General features: G+C 46.5%; 1 protein-coding gene across 1 annotated transcript in view; it reads left to right on the forward strand.

The window, feature by feature from the left end:
- The window catches only part of LOC138261971 (ATP-dependent translocase ABCB1-like), a 519774-nt gene that overhangs the window by 338300 nt on the left and 166966 nt on the right, over positions 1 to 14508 (forward strand).

Consider the following 14508-nt stretch of genomic DNA (forward strand, 5'->3'; position numbering starts at 1 on the left):
CAGTACATCTTAAAAGGTTCTCTGTTTGATTTATGTTTATATCATGAGATAAGTAGTGACATTGTGTGGATATTTAAATGAAGGAAGGTTAGTCAGTGTGTCCCAATGGCGAAAGTCAAATGCCAGTCATACAGAATTCTTCAAATTCAAATCTTTTTACCGAACGTTTAGGACAAGATATTATACCCTTGGATGCAAGTGGCAGTACTGACTGACACAGTGTGATTATGGCAAACACTAGAAGCTTGTTTCATGTTCTTAGCAGGTATATGAAGTACCTGATGTCAGAAATAATCAACCTATTCCTGACAAACCAAATCACCTGCTTCTCCAGCTTTGCACAACTATATGCTGCTTGAATGCCATGCTCTGTCTTCATCTAATACATCAGTTCTTATTAAAAATTGCATACCATATGGAATATGCTTCTGTATTGCCTTCTCAGTATTTTTGTTACACATAGATATTGATACAGTTCCATTACAATGAGGCCACATCACCCATGCCATTATACCAATGCTATTACCAATGCTATTACTACCACAAGAGCAGTTACCACGCAAGTACTTTTTTAAACAGTCAAATTTCAAGTCACTACAACACATGTGGACATTACAACATAGGTCAGTGTATGTACATTTTACATGTGTGTGTATTTATGGGTTTATACAGATAGACACACTCATTTGTTCATATCATGTGTGTTTGTAGATACACATGCTTAGCATCCTCTGCCACTTAGTGTTTGGCTCGAGCATTTGCAAGTTGTTTTTCTTCTAAGAAATGTCTCGAATTGCAAGCTACGTATGGTATGACTCCTTCTCTTGATGTACCTTGCGCATGGACACCAATAACATGTTAGATTGTTTTTTCCCACCATCGGGTTTGGAATTTTGAACTCTAGTTTACTGAGCAAATGTCTTCGAACCCGATTGGTTCCTTTTCAGTCACTTAGAATAGGACTATTCTCCATTTCTTTTGTCTTTCTGCCATAGGCATACATTTGGAAGCAATGAAAATAGTTGTTTGACACTCAAGGCATAGGGAGCCATGTGCTGTCTGCAGACCTCCATCACCAGAGAATGTGATTGCACACAGTTGATGGAATGTACACATTTTCAAAATTGCTTTTGATGCAATTCCAAAATCCTGTGGGCAGACCGCCGTGACATGTGCAACTTGTGCCTGTCACTGACCTCGACAATGCCTCCTGCGCATCATGCTTCACTTACCGATTTAAACAGATGTTCGATGGCATATGTTGCTGCAGATACACATGTGTGGCACAGTCCGCTGCCTGGTGTTGGGCTCGGAGTATTACAAGTTGTTTTTCTTCGAAGAAGTCTTTTTGGTCACGGGACCGAAGGACTCCTCCCTCCTCGGCTCCATTGCGCATGGGCGTCGACTCCATCTTAGATTGTTTTTTTCCGCTGTCGGGTTCGGACGTATTCCTTTTCGCTCCGTGTTTCGGTTCGGAAAGTTAGTCAGAATCTCGGAAGAAAGCGTCGGTATTGTTCCGTTCGGTATCGGGATAGTTAGGTACATCGACACCGATCATCGGAAGACTTTGGGGTAGTTTCGATCCCCCACCGGGGCCTGGTCGGCCCGACCGCGTGCGACATCGAAGCCGATGGAACGGACCCCGTTTCGTTTCTGCCCAAAATGTCACAGTAAGTATCCTTATACAGATCAGCACTTGGTCTGTAACTTGTGCTTGTCCCCCGAGCACAAGGAGGATACCTGTGAAGCCTGTCGAGCCTTCCGGTCCAGAAAAACACTCCGGGACCGAAGAGCCAGGCGTCAACAAATGGCGTCCACGTCGACAAAACAACGTTTCGACGAGGAAGAGGAAACATTCTCGGTTCCGGAATCAGAATCCGGAGACTCCGACGTCGAACAACAGCAACAAACTGTGAGTAAGACGTCGAAAAGTAAATCCATCGACAAACCGAAAGCCCAGGGGACGCCACTGCCAACAGGCCATGGCTCGACCCATAAAACAGGCGACACGTCGAAGGCGCCGAAAAAGGGCACGCCCATAGCGAAGACACCCGACTCCGGTCGAGGGACCGCCATGGAGCAACCTCGGAGCCGAGAAAGCGGCTCCGAGAGACAAAAACAAGATACCGGCACCGAAAAACATCGGCACCGAGAATCCATGCCGAAAGGAACAAAAAATCTGTCGGTGCCGAAACCGAAAAAAGATTCTCTCTCAGCACCGAAAAATACCACACCTTCATCCTACTCAGAGGAACAAGGAATAAGTGGCCAAATGCACAGATTTGGACAAGAGCTCCAAAGTGTAGAATCGGACTACACACAAAAGAGACTACATCCAGCACGACACAGGGAAGATATCAACCCTTCCCCCAATCATGAGGAAAAGAAGGATCGAATTTCCAAAGGATGACGCACAACCACAAGCCAAAGTGGTTAAAAAAGTCACGCCTCCGCCCTCTCCACCACAGGCATCGCCGGCACAAACACCGCCACAAATGCACTCACCAGCGCAAACTACCATAAGTCATGACGATCAGGATCAAGACGCTTGGGACCTGTATGACACCCCAGTGCCGGACAATGATCCCGAGTCATACCCCACAAAGCCGTCACCGCCAGAGGACAGTACCTCATACTCGCAACTGGTGGCTAGGGCAGCAGAATTCCACAATGTCCAACTGCATTCCGATCCTATAGAGGATGATTTTTTATTTAACACCCTCTCGGCTACACACAGCCAATATCAATGTCTCCCAATGCTACCAGGGATGTTACGGCACGCAAAACAAATTTTTGAAGAGCCTGTAAAATCAAGAGCCATCACCCCAAGGGTGGATAAGAAATACAAACCACCACCCACAGACCCAGTGTTTATTACTTCGCAGTTACCACCTGACTCCGTGGTAGTAGGGGCAGCTCGCAAGAGAGCAAATTCACATACATCTGGCGACGCCCCACCTCCGGACAAAGAAAGCCGAAAATTTGATGCGGCAGGGAAAAGAGTAGCATCACAGGCAGCCAACCAGTGGCGCATCGCAAATTCACAAGCGCTGCTGGCCAGATATGACCGAGCACACTGGGACGAGATGCAACTTCTCATAGACCATCTTCCCCAGGAATACCAAAAAAGGGCGCAGCAAATAGTGGAAGAGGGACAAACGATCTCAAACAATCAAATCCGCTCTTCACTAGACGCAGCCGATACTGCAGCAAGAACAGTCAACACTGCTGTCACCATAAGGAGACACGCTTGGCTACGCACTTCAGGCTTCAAACCTGAAATCCAGCAGGCTGTCCTTAATATGCCCTTCAACGAGAAACAACTTTTTGGCTCTGAAGTGGATACAGCCATTGAAAAACTTGAAAAGGACACAGACACGGCCAAGGCCATGGGCGCACTCTACTCCCCGCAGAGCAGAGGCTCTTTCAGAAAAACTCCATTTAGAGGGGGGTTTCGTGGCCAACCCACAGACACCACCAGCCAACAAACAAGAACCACACCATATCAGGGTTCCTTCCAAAGGGGAGGTTTCAGGGGATATCGGGGGGGTCAATTCCCAAGGAGTAGGGGAAGATTCCAGACTCCAAAAACACCTCCACCTAAACAGTGACTTTCAAGTCACGCAACCCCTTCACTCAACACCAGTGGGGGGAAGACTAAGCCAATTCTACCAATCTTGGCAACAGATTACAACAGACAATTGGGTATTAGCAATAATCCAACATGGCTATTGCATAGAATTCCACAACTTCCCACCAAACATCCCCCCCAAAACACGCAAAATGTCACCACAACATTTAGAACTTTTAGGACTAGAAGTTCAAGCACTACTGCAAAAGGATGCAATAGAGTTAGTACCAGTACAACAAAAAAACACAGGAGTTTACTCCCTGTACTTTCTAATTCCAAAAAAAGACAAAACATTAAGACCAATATTAGATCTCAGGACACTAAATACCTACATCATATCGGACCATTTTCACATGGTCACACTACAAGACATCATTCCACTGCTCAAACAGCAAGATTACATGACCACATTAGACCTAAAGGATGCGTACTTTCATATACCAATACACCCTTCTCACAGAAAGTACCTACGGTTCGTATTCAAAGGAATACATTACCAATTCAAGGTGTTGCCATTCGGAATAACAACTGCACCAAGAGTGTTCACAAAATGTCTAGCAGTAGTAGCAGCACACATCAGGAGACAACAGATACATGTGTTCCCTTACCTAGACGATTGGCTAATCAAGACCAACACAGTAAAAAAATGCGCAAACGACACCACATTTGTCATACAAACCCTTCACAAACTGGGGTTTTCCATCAACTATACAAAATCACACCTAGAACCGTGTCAAACACAACAATATCTAGGAGCAACCATCAACACATCAAAAGGAATTGCCACTCCAAGTCCACAAAGAGTGCAGGCATTCCACAAGGTAATAAGTGCTATGTTTCCAAACCAAAAGATACAAGCAAAACATGTGCTAAAACTTCTAGGCATGATGTCATCATGCATAGCCATTGTCCCAAACGCAAGACTACACATGCGACCCTTACAACAGTGTCTAGCATCACAATGGTCACAGGCACAGGGTCAACTTCAAAATCTGGTGTTGGTAGACCGCCAAACATACCTCTCGCTTCTATGGTGGAACAGCAAAAATTTAAACAAAGGGCGGACATTTCAGGACCCAGTGCCTCAATACGTTATAACAACAGATGCTTCCATGACAGGGTGGGGAGCACACCTCAATCACCACAGCATTCAAGGACAATGGGATATACACGAAACAAAATTTCATATCAATTACCTAGAACTGTTAGCAGTATTTCTAGCGTTAAAAGCCTTCCAACCCATAATAACACACAAATACATTCTTGTCAAAACAGACAACATGACAACAATGTATTATTTAAACAAACAAGGAGGAACACACTCAACACAATTGTGCCTCCTAACACAAAGAATTTGGCAGTGGGTGATTCACAACAACATTCGCCTAATAGCACAATTTATTCCAGGAATACAAAACCAACTAGCAGACAACCTTTCGCGAGACCACCAACAAGTCCACGAATGGGAAATTCACCCCCAAGTTCTGAACAAGTACTTTCAAATTTGGGGAACACCCCAGATAGATTTGTTCGCAACAAAAGAAAACTCAAAATGCCAAAACTTCGCATCCAGGTACCCACACCGCGAATCACAAGGCAATGCTCTATGGATGAGTTGGTCAGGGATATTTGCGTACGCTTTTCCCCCTCTCCCTCTCCTTCCATATCTAGTAAACAAGTTGAGTCAAAACCAACTCAAACTCATACTGATAGCACCCACATGGGCAAGACAACCTTGGTATACAACTCTACTAGACCTTTCACTAGTACCGCATGTCAAACTACCCAACAGGCCAGATCTGTTAACACAACACAAACAACAGATCAGGCATCCAAACCCAGCATCATTGAATCTGGCAATTTGGCTCCTGAAATCCTAGAATTCGGACACTTAGACCTCACACAAGAATGCATGGAGGTCATAAAACAAGCTAGAAAACCTTCCACTAGACACTGCTATGCATCTAAGTGGAAAAGATTTGTTTACTACTGCCATTCCAATCAAATACAACCATTACATGCCTCTACTAAAGACATAGTAGGATACTTACTACATTTGCAAAAAGCAAATCTCGCTTTTTCATCTATAAAAATACACCTCGCAGCAATATCTGCTTACCTACAAACTACTCATTCATCGTCTCTATTTAGAATACCAGTTATTAAAGCATTCATGGAAGGGCTAAAAAGAATTATACCACCAAGAACACCACCAGTTCCTTCATGGAATCTTAACATCGTCTTAACAAGACTCATGGGTCCACCTTTCGAACCCATGCATTCCTGTGAAATGCAATATCTAACCTGGAAGGTCGCATTTCTCATTGCAATCACATCCCTCAGAAGAGTAAGTGAAATACAGGCATTTACCATACAAGAACCATTTATTCAAATACACAACAATAAAATAGTTCTAAGAACAAATCCAAAATTTCTGCCAAAAGTAATCTCACCATTCCATTTAAATCAAACAGTAGAATTGCCAGTGTTCTTCCCACAACCAAATTCTGTGGCTGAAAGGGCACTACATACATTAGACATCAAAAGAGCACTAATGTATTACATTGACAGAACAAAGCTAATCAGGAAAACAAAACAACTGTTCATAGCTTTTCAAAAACCACACATAGGAAATCCAATCTCTAAACAAGGCATTGCTAGATGGATAGTCAGATGCATTCAAACATGCTATCTTAAAGCCAAAAGAGAATTGCCTATTACACCAAAGGCACACTCAACCAGAAAGAAAGGTGCTACAATGGCCTTTCTAGGAAACATTCCTATGAGCGAAATATGTAAGGCTGCAACCTGGTCTACGCCTCATACGTTTACTAAACACTACTGTGTAGACGTACTAAATGCACAACAAGCTACAGTGGGCCAAGCTGTACTAAGAACATTATTCCAAACTACTTCAACTCCTACAGGCTAAACCACCGCTTTTAGGGGAGGTAACTGCTTTATAGTCTATGCCACACATGTGTATCTGCAGCAACATATGCCATCGAACTGAAAATGTCACTTACCCAGTGTACATCTGTTCGTGGCATTAGTCGCTGCAGATTCACATGTACCCTCCCACCTCCCCGGGAAGCCTGTAGCCGTTTAGAAGTAGATCATAAATCTTAAACATCTGAACATTTGTAAATAATTATTAGAAACTCTTAACGTACATACATATTCACTCCATTGCATGGGCACTATTTATACCAAACAACTCCATCCTCACCCTCTGCGGGGAAAACAATCTAAGATGGAGTCGACGCCCATGCGCAATGGAGCCGAGGAGGGAGGAGTCCTTCGGTCCCGTGACCAAAAAGACTTCTTCGAAGAAAAACAACTTGTAATACTCCGAGCCCAACACCAGGCAGCGGACTGTGCCACACATGTGAATCTGCAGCGACTAATGCCACGAACAGATGTACACTGGGTAAGTGACATTTTCAATTCAGTTAATGAAGGGAACATAAGTAGATGACCAACAGACCTCCTCGGAGACCCCATACATGCTCGTAAAAGAAGATCCCATCGACACAAAGAATAGGAAGAGGACAGCCTGTCTTGTCTACCAGCTATACATACCACACCCAGCCTAGACCTAGTCTCCTCTAGCACATCTGAGCGCAAATGGAGGACATCAAGCTGACTCCAAAGACCAACAGCCCTCCCACCAAGACTAAGCCCAGGGTCATCAATATGCCATCGGGCCAAGAGGCACATACCACCAAGCCAGAGGGCTGCAAAAAAAGTCCCACGCCAAGGTAGAGCACTGCTCCCGTGGGATCAGGCATCAGGCCCCAAGTAAGGATGCAAACAAAAGCCAACCCATGGCCCCCGCCGTCATTGGGCACCGGTCTGCACTTGGATAATGCTTCGGAACTGAGCAAGCTGTCACCCAAGGGCACTGACTTCAGAGCCCGGGTTACTTCATGGTGCAGAGCAAAATTGGTCTTACCCAAAGTAAGCAACAAAGGCTTCACCTGCATCTGTGCACAAGACTTCAGCATCACCAAAACTTTCCACAACACTGAGTACGAAATTGAAGATGAAGTCAAAGCCTCTGTCCACAGTTGTGGAGAGTGTGCTTCGCCAGAACCTCTTCCTTAAAAGACAGACTGGCATTTGAGAGGGCACCCGTTTCGAAGCCTCCCTCCCCTGAGCTGGTACCAAGGAAGAGGAAAGACCGAGTCACTAGTCCTCTTCCCTTTCAAAAAACTCAGCCACTTCATCCAGCAGAGTCACCCAGGGGGTGCTCGACTTCCTACTTAGGGATTCCAGGCAGTATTTATGGGCCACTTGACTCCTTTTACCAACAATCTGGTTTAGGGTCCACTGGTAATCCCTGGGATAAATATAACATAGAACCCTAGATGATACTGATTTAGACTACTACACTATAAAGGCATCTCCCCCCTTAATGATACCACGCTCTATCATGAAGTCATACAAAGGGTGCAGCCTTCCACAATGTGGGTATGCAGTCACTGAGAAGACTCTCTGAGAATTAAAGCTCACCATGCAGTTTTGCGGATGTTGAAGGGCATGCTGACGTATGCTCCTGGTCATCGTAACTAGTGATCTGTAAGTACATCAAGGGGCTGTTGTCCTGACTCTTTAGTGGTCAAATTACCCGCAAGCTTGACACTACCCACAAAACTAGTGATATTTCTCCTCACAACAAGGATAGTAAAAATATCAATGTGGCAGGCAAGAGGGTAGCAGTTGCAACAGCAGGACATGGGTTCATGCCATTTCTTTCCCAGATATGATAGGGCTTAGTGGGAGGAAATGCAAGCACTCTTTAAACATCTCCCAGAGTAATATAAAAAAGGAGGGAGGAAATAGTGTTCAAGGGACACATTATCTCTAACAATATTATCCACAGTGCATTAGATGTCAGGGACACTATGGGCCTGATTCTAACTTTGGAGGACGGTGTTAAACCGTCCCAAAAGTGGCGGATATACCACCTACCGTATTACGAGTTCCATAGGATATAATGGACTCGTAATACGGTAGGTGGTATATCCGCCACTTTTGGGACGGTTTAACACCGTCCTCCAAAGTTAGAATCAGGCCCTATATATTGTGGCAGCATTGCCAATATCATCATTAGGCACCGTGCTTTGCTCTGTATTTCCAGGCTCAAGCCTGAGGTCCATCAGCATCTCCTCAACCTGCCTTTTGACGGGGAACACCATTTCGGACCACCAGCTGATGAAACACTGAAGAAAATGTCGTTAACCACCATGGTGGTCTGCGTGGTACATTGGCGGTTTGGCTTCCGCCAGTGTCATTATATGGAGGACAGTACCACCAGCCTATTGGCAGTTCTTTCCTCCATATTAACGCCGAACACCGGGGTCTTAATGACCCCCAGTGTTTGGCAAACCTTGAGTCTTTTTGGCTAGTCTTTGGAGGTTGCACCTAGGGCACGACTTCGAAATGTACACCCTTCAAGTTTTGCCCTAGTCATAAAGCCAAATAACCATTGAGTGACCAGCACAGTGATTGTAACCTGTGCCTCTCACCAGACCATGAGTACTACCCCATGATGTGTGCCATGCCTTCTGCTGAAAGAAGACCTGTGGTACCAGAGGGAATATCGCTGGGGCCACCACATGATGCAGCAACAAGCTTCCTCTGAAACTCCAACATCTTCTAGGCTGAATACCCATTCAGCACAAAAGAGGGCGGCTGGGGGATGGGAGTTTGGAGGCCATTTTCTCTGAGGCCTCAGAGACAGAAGAACAGGACGTGCAAAAACGTACTGTCAGGCCACAGCCCAAGCCCAGGACCAAAAACCAGATTGACTCCAAGCACATCTTCAGCACCACAGGGTTAGTCTTGAGTCCCAAAACACCCTTTGGCAGAAAGAGAACACTGCTCCCACAAGAGAACCCTGAGTAGAGCCAAAAAGGGCAGAAATTTTAGGTTTGGCGCCTCCAACCCGCACTCCAGAGTCTCAAACACTGGGTCTATCCGCAACAAAACCCCTTCCAAGTGCCCCCTCCCAGGTCATTTTTCAATGTTGCTTCAAGACTCTAAATTGGCCTGCTCAGAGCTGAAATAAACAACGAATGTCACACTGCCACGGTTATGGAAACCACCAGTGAAGCAGCCTCCATGCCGAGATCGGTCACCACTGAAGAGTCGATCTTTGAAAAACTCTCTGAGGTCCTCGAAAAAAGTGTTCATCCATCTGACAGAGGCAAAATCCTTAGGCTCCAGTATTTTCGAATCCCAAAGAAACACAGACTTGCCTTCTAGGACAAATCAGGCCTTGAACCCTCCAAGCAACTAGCCCTTGAAAAAGACTAAGGATTCAGCCACCTTTACCTTCACCATTACCTGAAACACTTACACTATCACCTCTACCTCCACACTTTCCTCCCCTGTCCCACAGAACCTTCCAATCTAGAACCTTACCTCGTGACCCAATGATAGCACTGCATACCGTGCAGTAATTTAATAGGTTGCCCAGCACTACCAAATTAAAATGGAGACAGTATATAAGACTAGATGACTTCCAAGTCAAGACCATATCCAGGACTGAGAGGATAGTCTCCTACCACCACAATACTAAGGTCTGCCGCAGATAACATTAAGGAGGCGATAAAGGCAAAGGTCGGCACACCCAGGGTTGAGAAGAAATTTAGACCTGCTTCTCTCAACCCTGTCTGCAGATTACCAGATCACCCTGGCTCAGTAGTCATGCACATCACATGCAAAATGGCATCCATTCAGGCACTATGGGATGACCCTCCCCTCGACAAAAAGTTGAAGTGCATAAATGTAGCAGGAAGCCAGTTCTATGGGTCTCAGCTGCTCCTACAGCCATTACCACTGGGAGAAAATGGAGCTCAGGTGCCTTCCAAGAGCCCACTGGAAGCAGGTAAGATCTTGCTGCTGAGAGAAAGATCGTCAGCAATGCAAATATTAAATGCAACCTCAACACACCAGATATTGTTGCTAGAGGGATTAAAACCAGCATTCTTCTCTGTAGGCATGCCTGGCTTAGAATTTCAGGATTTCAACCTGAAGTGCAACAGTGCCTCCCAAATGCTCCTTTCGATTGGAAGCATCTGTTTGTCCCTAAGTGGAGCCGGTGCTCAAAAAATCAAAGAGGACACTGAATTTACGAAGTCCATGGGTGCCCTACGAGCCCATGGCGCCAGATCTGTCTTTCACAGACAGAAAACCAGGGGAGGTGTTAAAACAGCAGTTTCAGGTCAGAGACCAGCCTATCAATAACACCAACAGCCCTTTCAGAAACCCTACCAGGCCAAGACCTTTAACTGGGTGACCTACAAGGGTGAAGGCTGTCGCAGAGGAGGTTCCATTAGAGGCACCTCAGCCAGGAAACTTACCATCCGCCCCCTCCAATCACATGTTATCTGTCAGGGTAAGACTGGGGTACTTCTTTCCTCAGTCGAAAGGCATCACCTTAGATAAGTGATGCTCTCCATTATGAGAGAAGGGTACTACCTAGAATTCCCCACTTTACCACCGTAAATTTCTACCCACCACTACCTCCTCAACTTAGACTACCTCCAGCTGTTAGAGGAAGATGTTCAGGCACTCCTTGGAAACTGGTCCACAAAATCAGTGCCTGCATATGAATTTGGGAAAGGGTTGTACTCCCTTATACTTTGTCGTACCCAAAAATAACTGCTTTCTCCATCTGACCCTGAATTATTAAACAGCTTCATCCTCTCTGAACACTTTCACTTGCTAACCCTGCAGAATACCATCCTTCTGCTCTACCAAAGTGAGTTCATGTCTTCACAGATCTGAAAGAAGCAAACTTTCACATCCCTGCCAGCTAGCGCATCACTAGTATCTTCGGTTCATGGTCAGTGTGGACAACGACTACCTGTTCAAGGTGTTACCCTTCAGACCACTACAGCTCAAAAGGGGCTCACAAAAGACCTAGCAATAGTAGCAGTGTGTCTGCGCTAAAATGTCATACACGTCTTCCCATATCTGGATGGGTGGCTTATCAAGAGCTGTCACACACACCAATGCCTACCATACACTCAATCAGCATTGCCCCTACTCATGGGTTACGGTTCACGATCAAAGCCAAAATATCACACCTCTATACTCAACAAATCCAGCTCAACTTGGCATCCCTTCTGTACACAATAACATGGAGAACATTTCCCAACAAATGGATGGTGATGGTATTCCAGCATCTGCTGCCTCTTTTCGGACACAAGGCCCCCTCACTGAAAGAACTGTGATGAAAATGTTGGTGATGGTGGCATTATGCATAGCAGTGGTGCACCATGGCAGACTACATATGTGACCACTCCAGAAGTGCCTCCTGATCCACTAGCCACAAGTGGAAGGGCACTGAAAAAGGTTTAGTGTTGGTAACAACAGGGACTCAAAGCTCTCTGCTGTGGTGGAATAGCAATAACCCCTTCCCCTTCCACAAATGACCTTCACAACTGATGTATGTCTCATAGGGTGGGAAGACCACTTCCACAACACAACTGTACAAGGCACCTGGACCACTCATTACCAAGGTTACCACACGCCTAGCTGCTAGTAGCTATCTGGTCAGCCCTTTAAACCTTCCTCAGACTAATTCGGGGCAATACAGTGTCCTAAAGACGGCTACATGAAGACCATGTATTGAAGCCAGAAGTGGGGCAACACTCTCTTCCCGATCTCTGCACTGATCTGGCACTTTGGCAGTCTGCATCAACATGCCCCTGTTAGTGGAGCTTTTGCTGGAAGCAGAGAACCATTTTGTAGACCTACTCAGTCACAAGTACTTTCATCAGTAGGGAACCTCGCCATCGACTAGTTATTCACTTCCAAAAATTTAAAATACCATTGGTGAACTCCACTCTCTTGCAAAACAGGAACCATTCATCCAGCTTCACATGGATAAGTTTCATCCAGAAATGATCTCTCTCATCCTTTCATATGAACCAGGCCACCCACTCAGGCTCTCCAACAGACCCCTGCCCTCACCACGTCTTCAACAAGGCCAGCCAAATAATCGCTCCCCAGCTCCGGTCCATCATCAACAGCTCCTTGGAGACCACCAGTTTTCCCGAAAGTTGGAAACGCGCCGAAGTCAAAGCCTTGCTCAAAATACCCAAAGCTGACCCCAAAGACCTCACAAACCACCGACCTATCTCTCTACTCCCATTCCCCGCGAAGGTTATAGAGAAGATAGTCAACTACCAACTTTACCGCTTCTTGGAAGACAACAGCATACTCAACGTCTCCCAGTCTGGATTCCGCAAAAACCACAGCACCGGGACCGCCCTCATCGCCTGCACCGACGACATCAGGACCATGCTTGACAAAGGTGAAACCATTGCTCTCATCCTTCTTGACCTTTCCGCAGCCTTCGACATTGTATGCCACCAAACTCTTCTCACACGCCTCTTTGATGCTGGAATTCGCCACAAAGCCGTGGACTGGATCACCTCCTTCCTCTCCAAAAGAACGCAAAGAGTCTGCCTCCCCCCGTTCTGGTCAAAGGCCACCAAGCCCATATGCGGAGTACCCCAGGGATCCTCACTGAGCCCCATCCTCTTCAATATCTACATGGCTCCGCTCGCCAGCATCGTCCGACCCCACGGCCTCAACATTATTTTCTACGCTGACGACACCCAACTCATCCTCTCCCTCATGAGGAACTCCGCAACCACCAAGAACAACCTCCACACCGGACTTCTCGCCATTGCTAACTGGATGACAGCAAGCCACCTCAAGCTGAACTCAGAAAAAAAACAAGATCGTCATCTTCAGACCCAACAAGTCAGCATGGAATGACTCCTGGTGGCCGGCCACCCTAGGACCACCCTCTACACCCACGCATGCAATCTCAGCTTCATACTAGACTCTTCTCTCTCCGTGACCCAGCAAGTCAACACTATCTCGTCCTCATGTTTCAGCACCTTTCGGATGCTCCTCAAGACCTTGAGGTGGATTCCCGTAGAAACCAGAAAACGGTCACCCACGCCCTCGTCAGCAGCAGACTGGACTATGGCAACGCCCTCGTGGGAGGGTGGGAACTACGGCCAAGCTCCAGAGAAAACTCCAGCGCATCCATAATGCCTCAGCGCGCCTCATCCTCAAACTCCCTCGCCACAAACATATCTCTGCCCACCTCAGAACCCTACACTGGCTACCCGTCAACAAAAGGATTGTCTTCAAAATCCTAATCCAGGCTCACATAGCCCCCCACATCACCGGACCGGCCTACCTCAACGATTGACTTAACTTCCACATCCCGACATGCCAGCTCTGCCCCGCCGGCTTCGCCCTCGCAACAGTTCCTCGCATTCACCGCACCACCTCAGGCGGCAGGTCCTTCTCCCACCTCGCCGCCAAAACCTGGAACTCCCTTCCCACCAACCTATGCAAGACCCAGGACCCCCTGTCCTTCAGAAAGCGCCTGAAGACCCGGCTCTTCGAGCAGTAGCACCCCTCACCCCAGCGCCTTGAGACCCTACCGGGTGAGTAGCACGCTCAACATATTTATTGATTGATTGATTGAGCTGCCTCGTGTCTGTATAATTTTTCATATGTATATGTGTGTTTGTGCGTCTGTGTGTGTGGGTATGTACAGATATATGTTCATGGCATGTGTGACTGTAGATACACATGTTCTGCATACTCCTGCCATCAAGTGTTGGACTCCGAAGTTTGCTGCTTGTTCTTCATAGCAGTCTTTCGAGTCACAAGGTATAGTGGCTCCTCCTATGGCTGGTAATGCTCATGAGCATTGGCTAAGATTGTGGTTTTGTTGCTGCTGTCAGGTTCAGATGTATTTGACAATCTAGCCCCAGGCCGATGCCTGTTGGAGTTCGTCCTCTTACTTCTTCGGTTTGTCCTTGGCATGCAAA

The sequence above is a fragment of the Pleurodeles waltl genome, chromosome 10, assembly GCF_031143425.1.
Source record: "Pleurodeles waltl isolate 20211129_DDA chromosome 10, aPleWal1.hap1.20221129, whole genome shotgun sequence".
Classification (NCBI taxonomy): Eukaryota; Metazoa; Chordata; class Amphibia; order Caudata; family Salamandridae; genus Pleurodeles; species Pleurodeles waltl.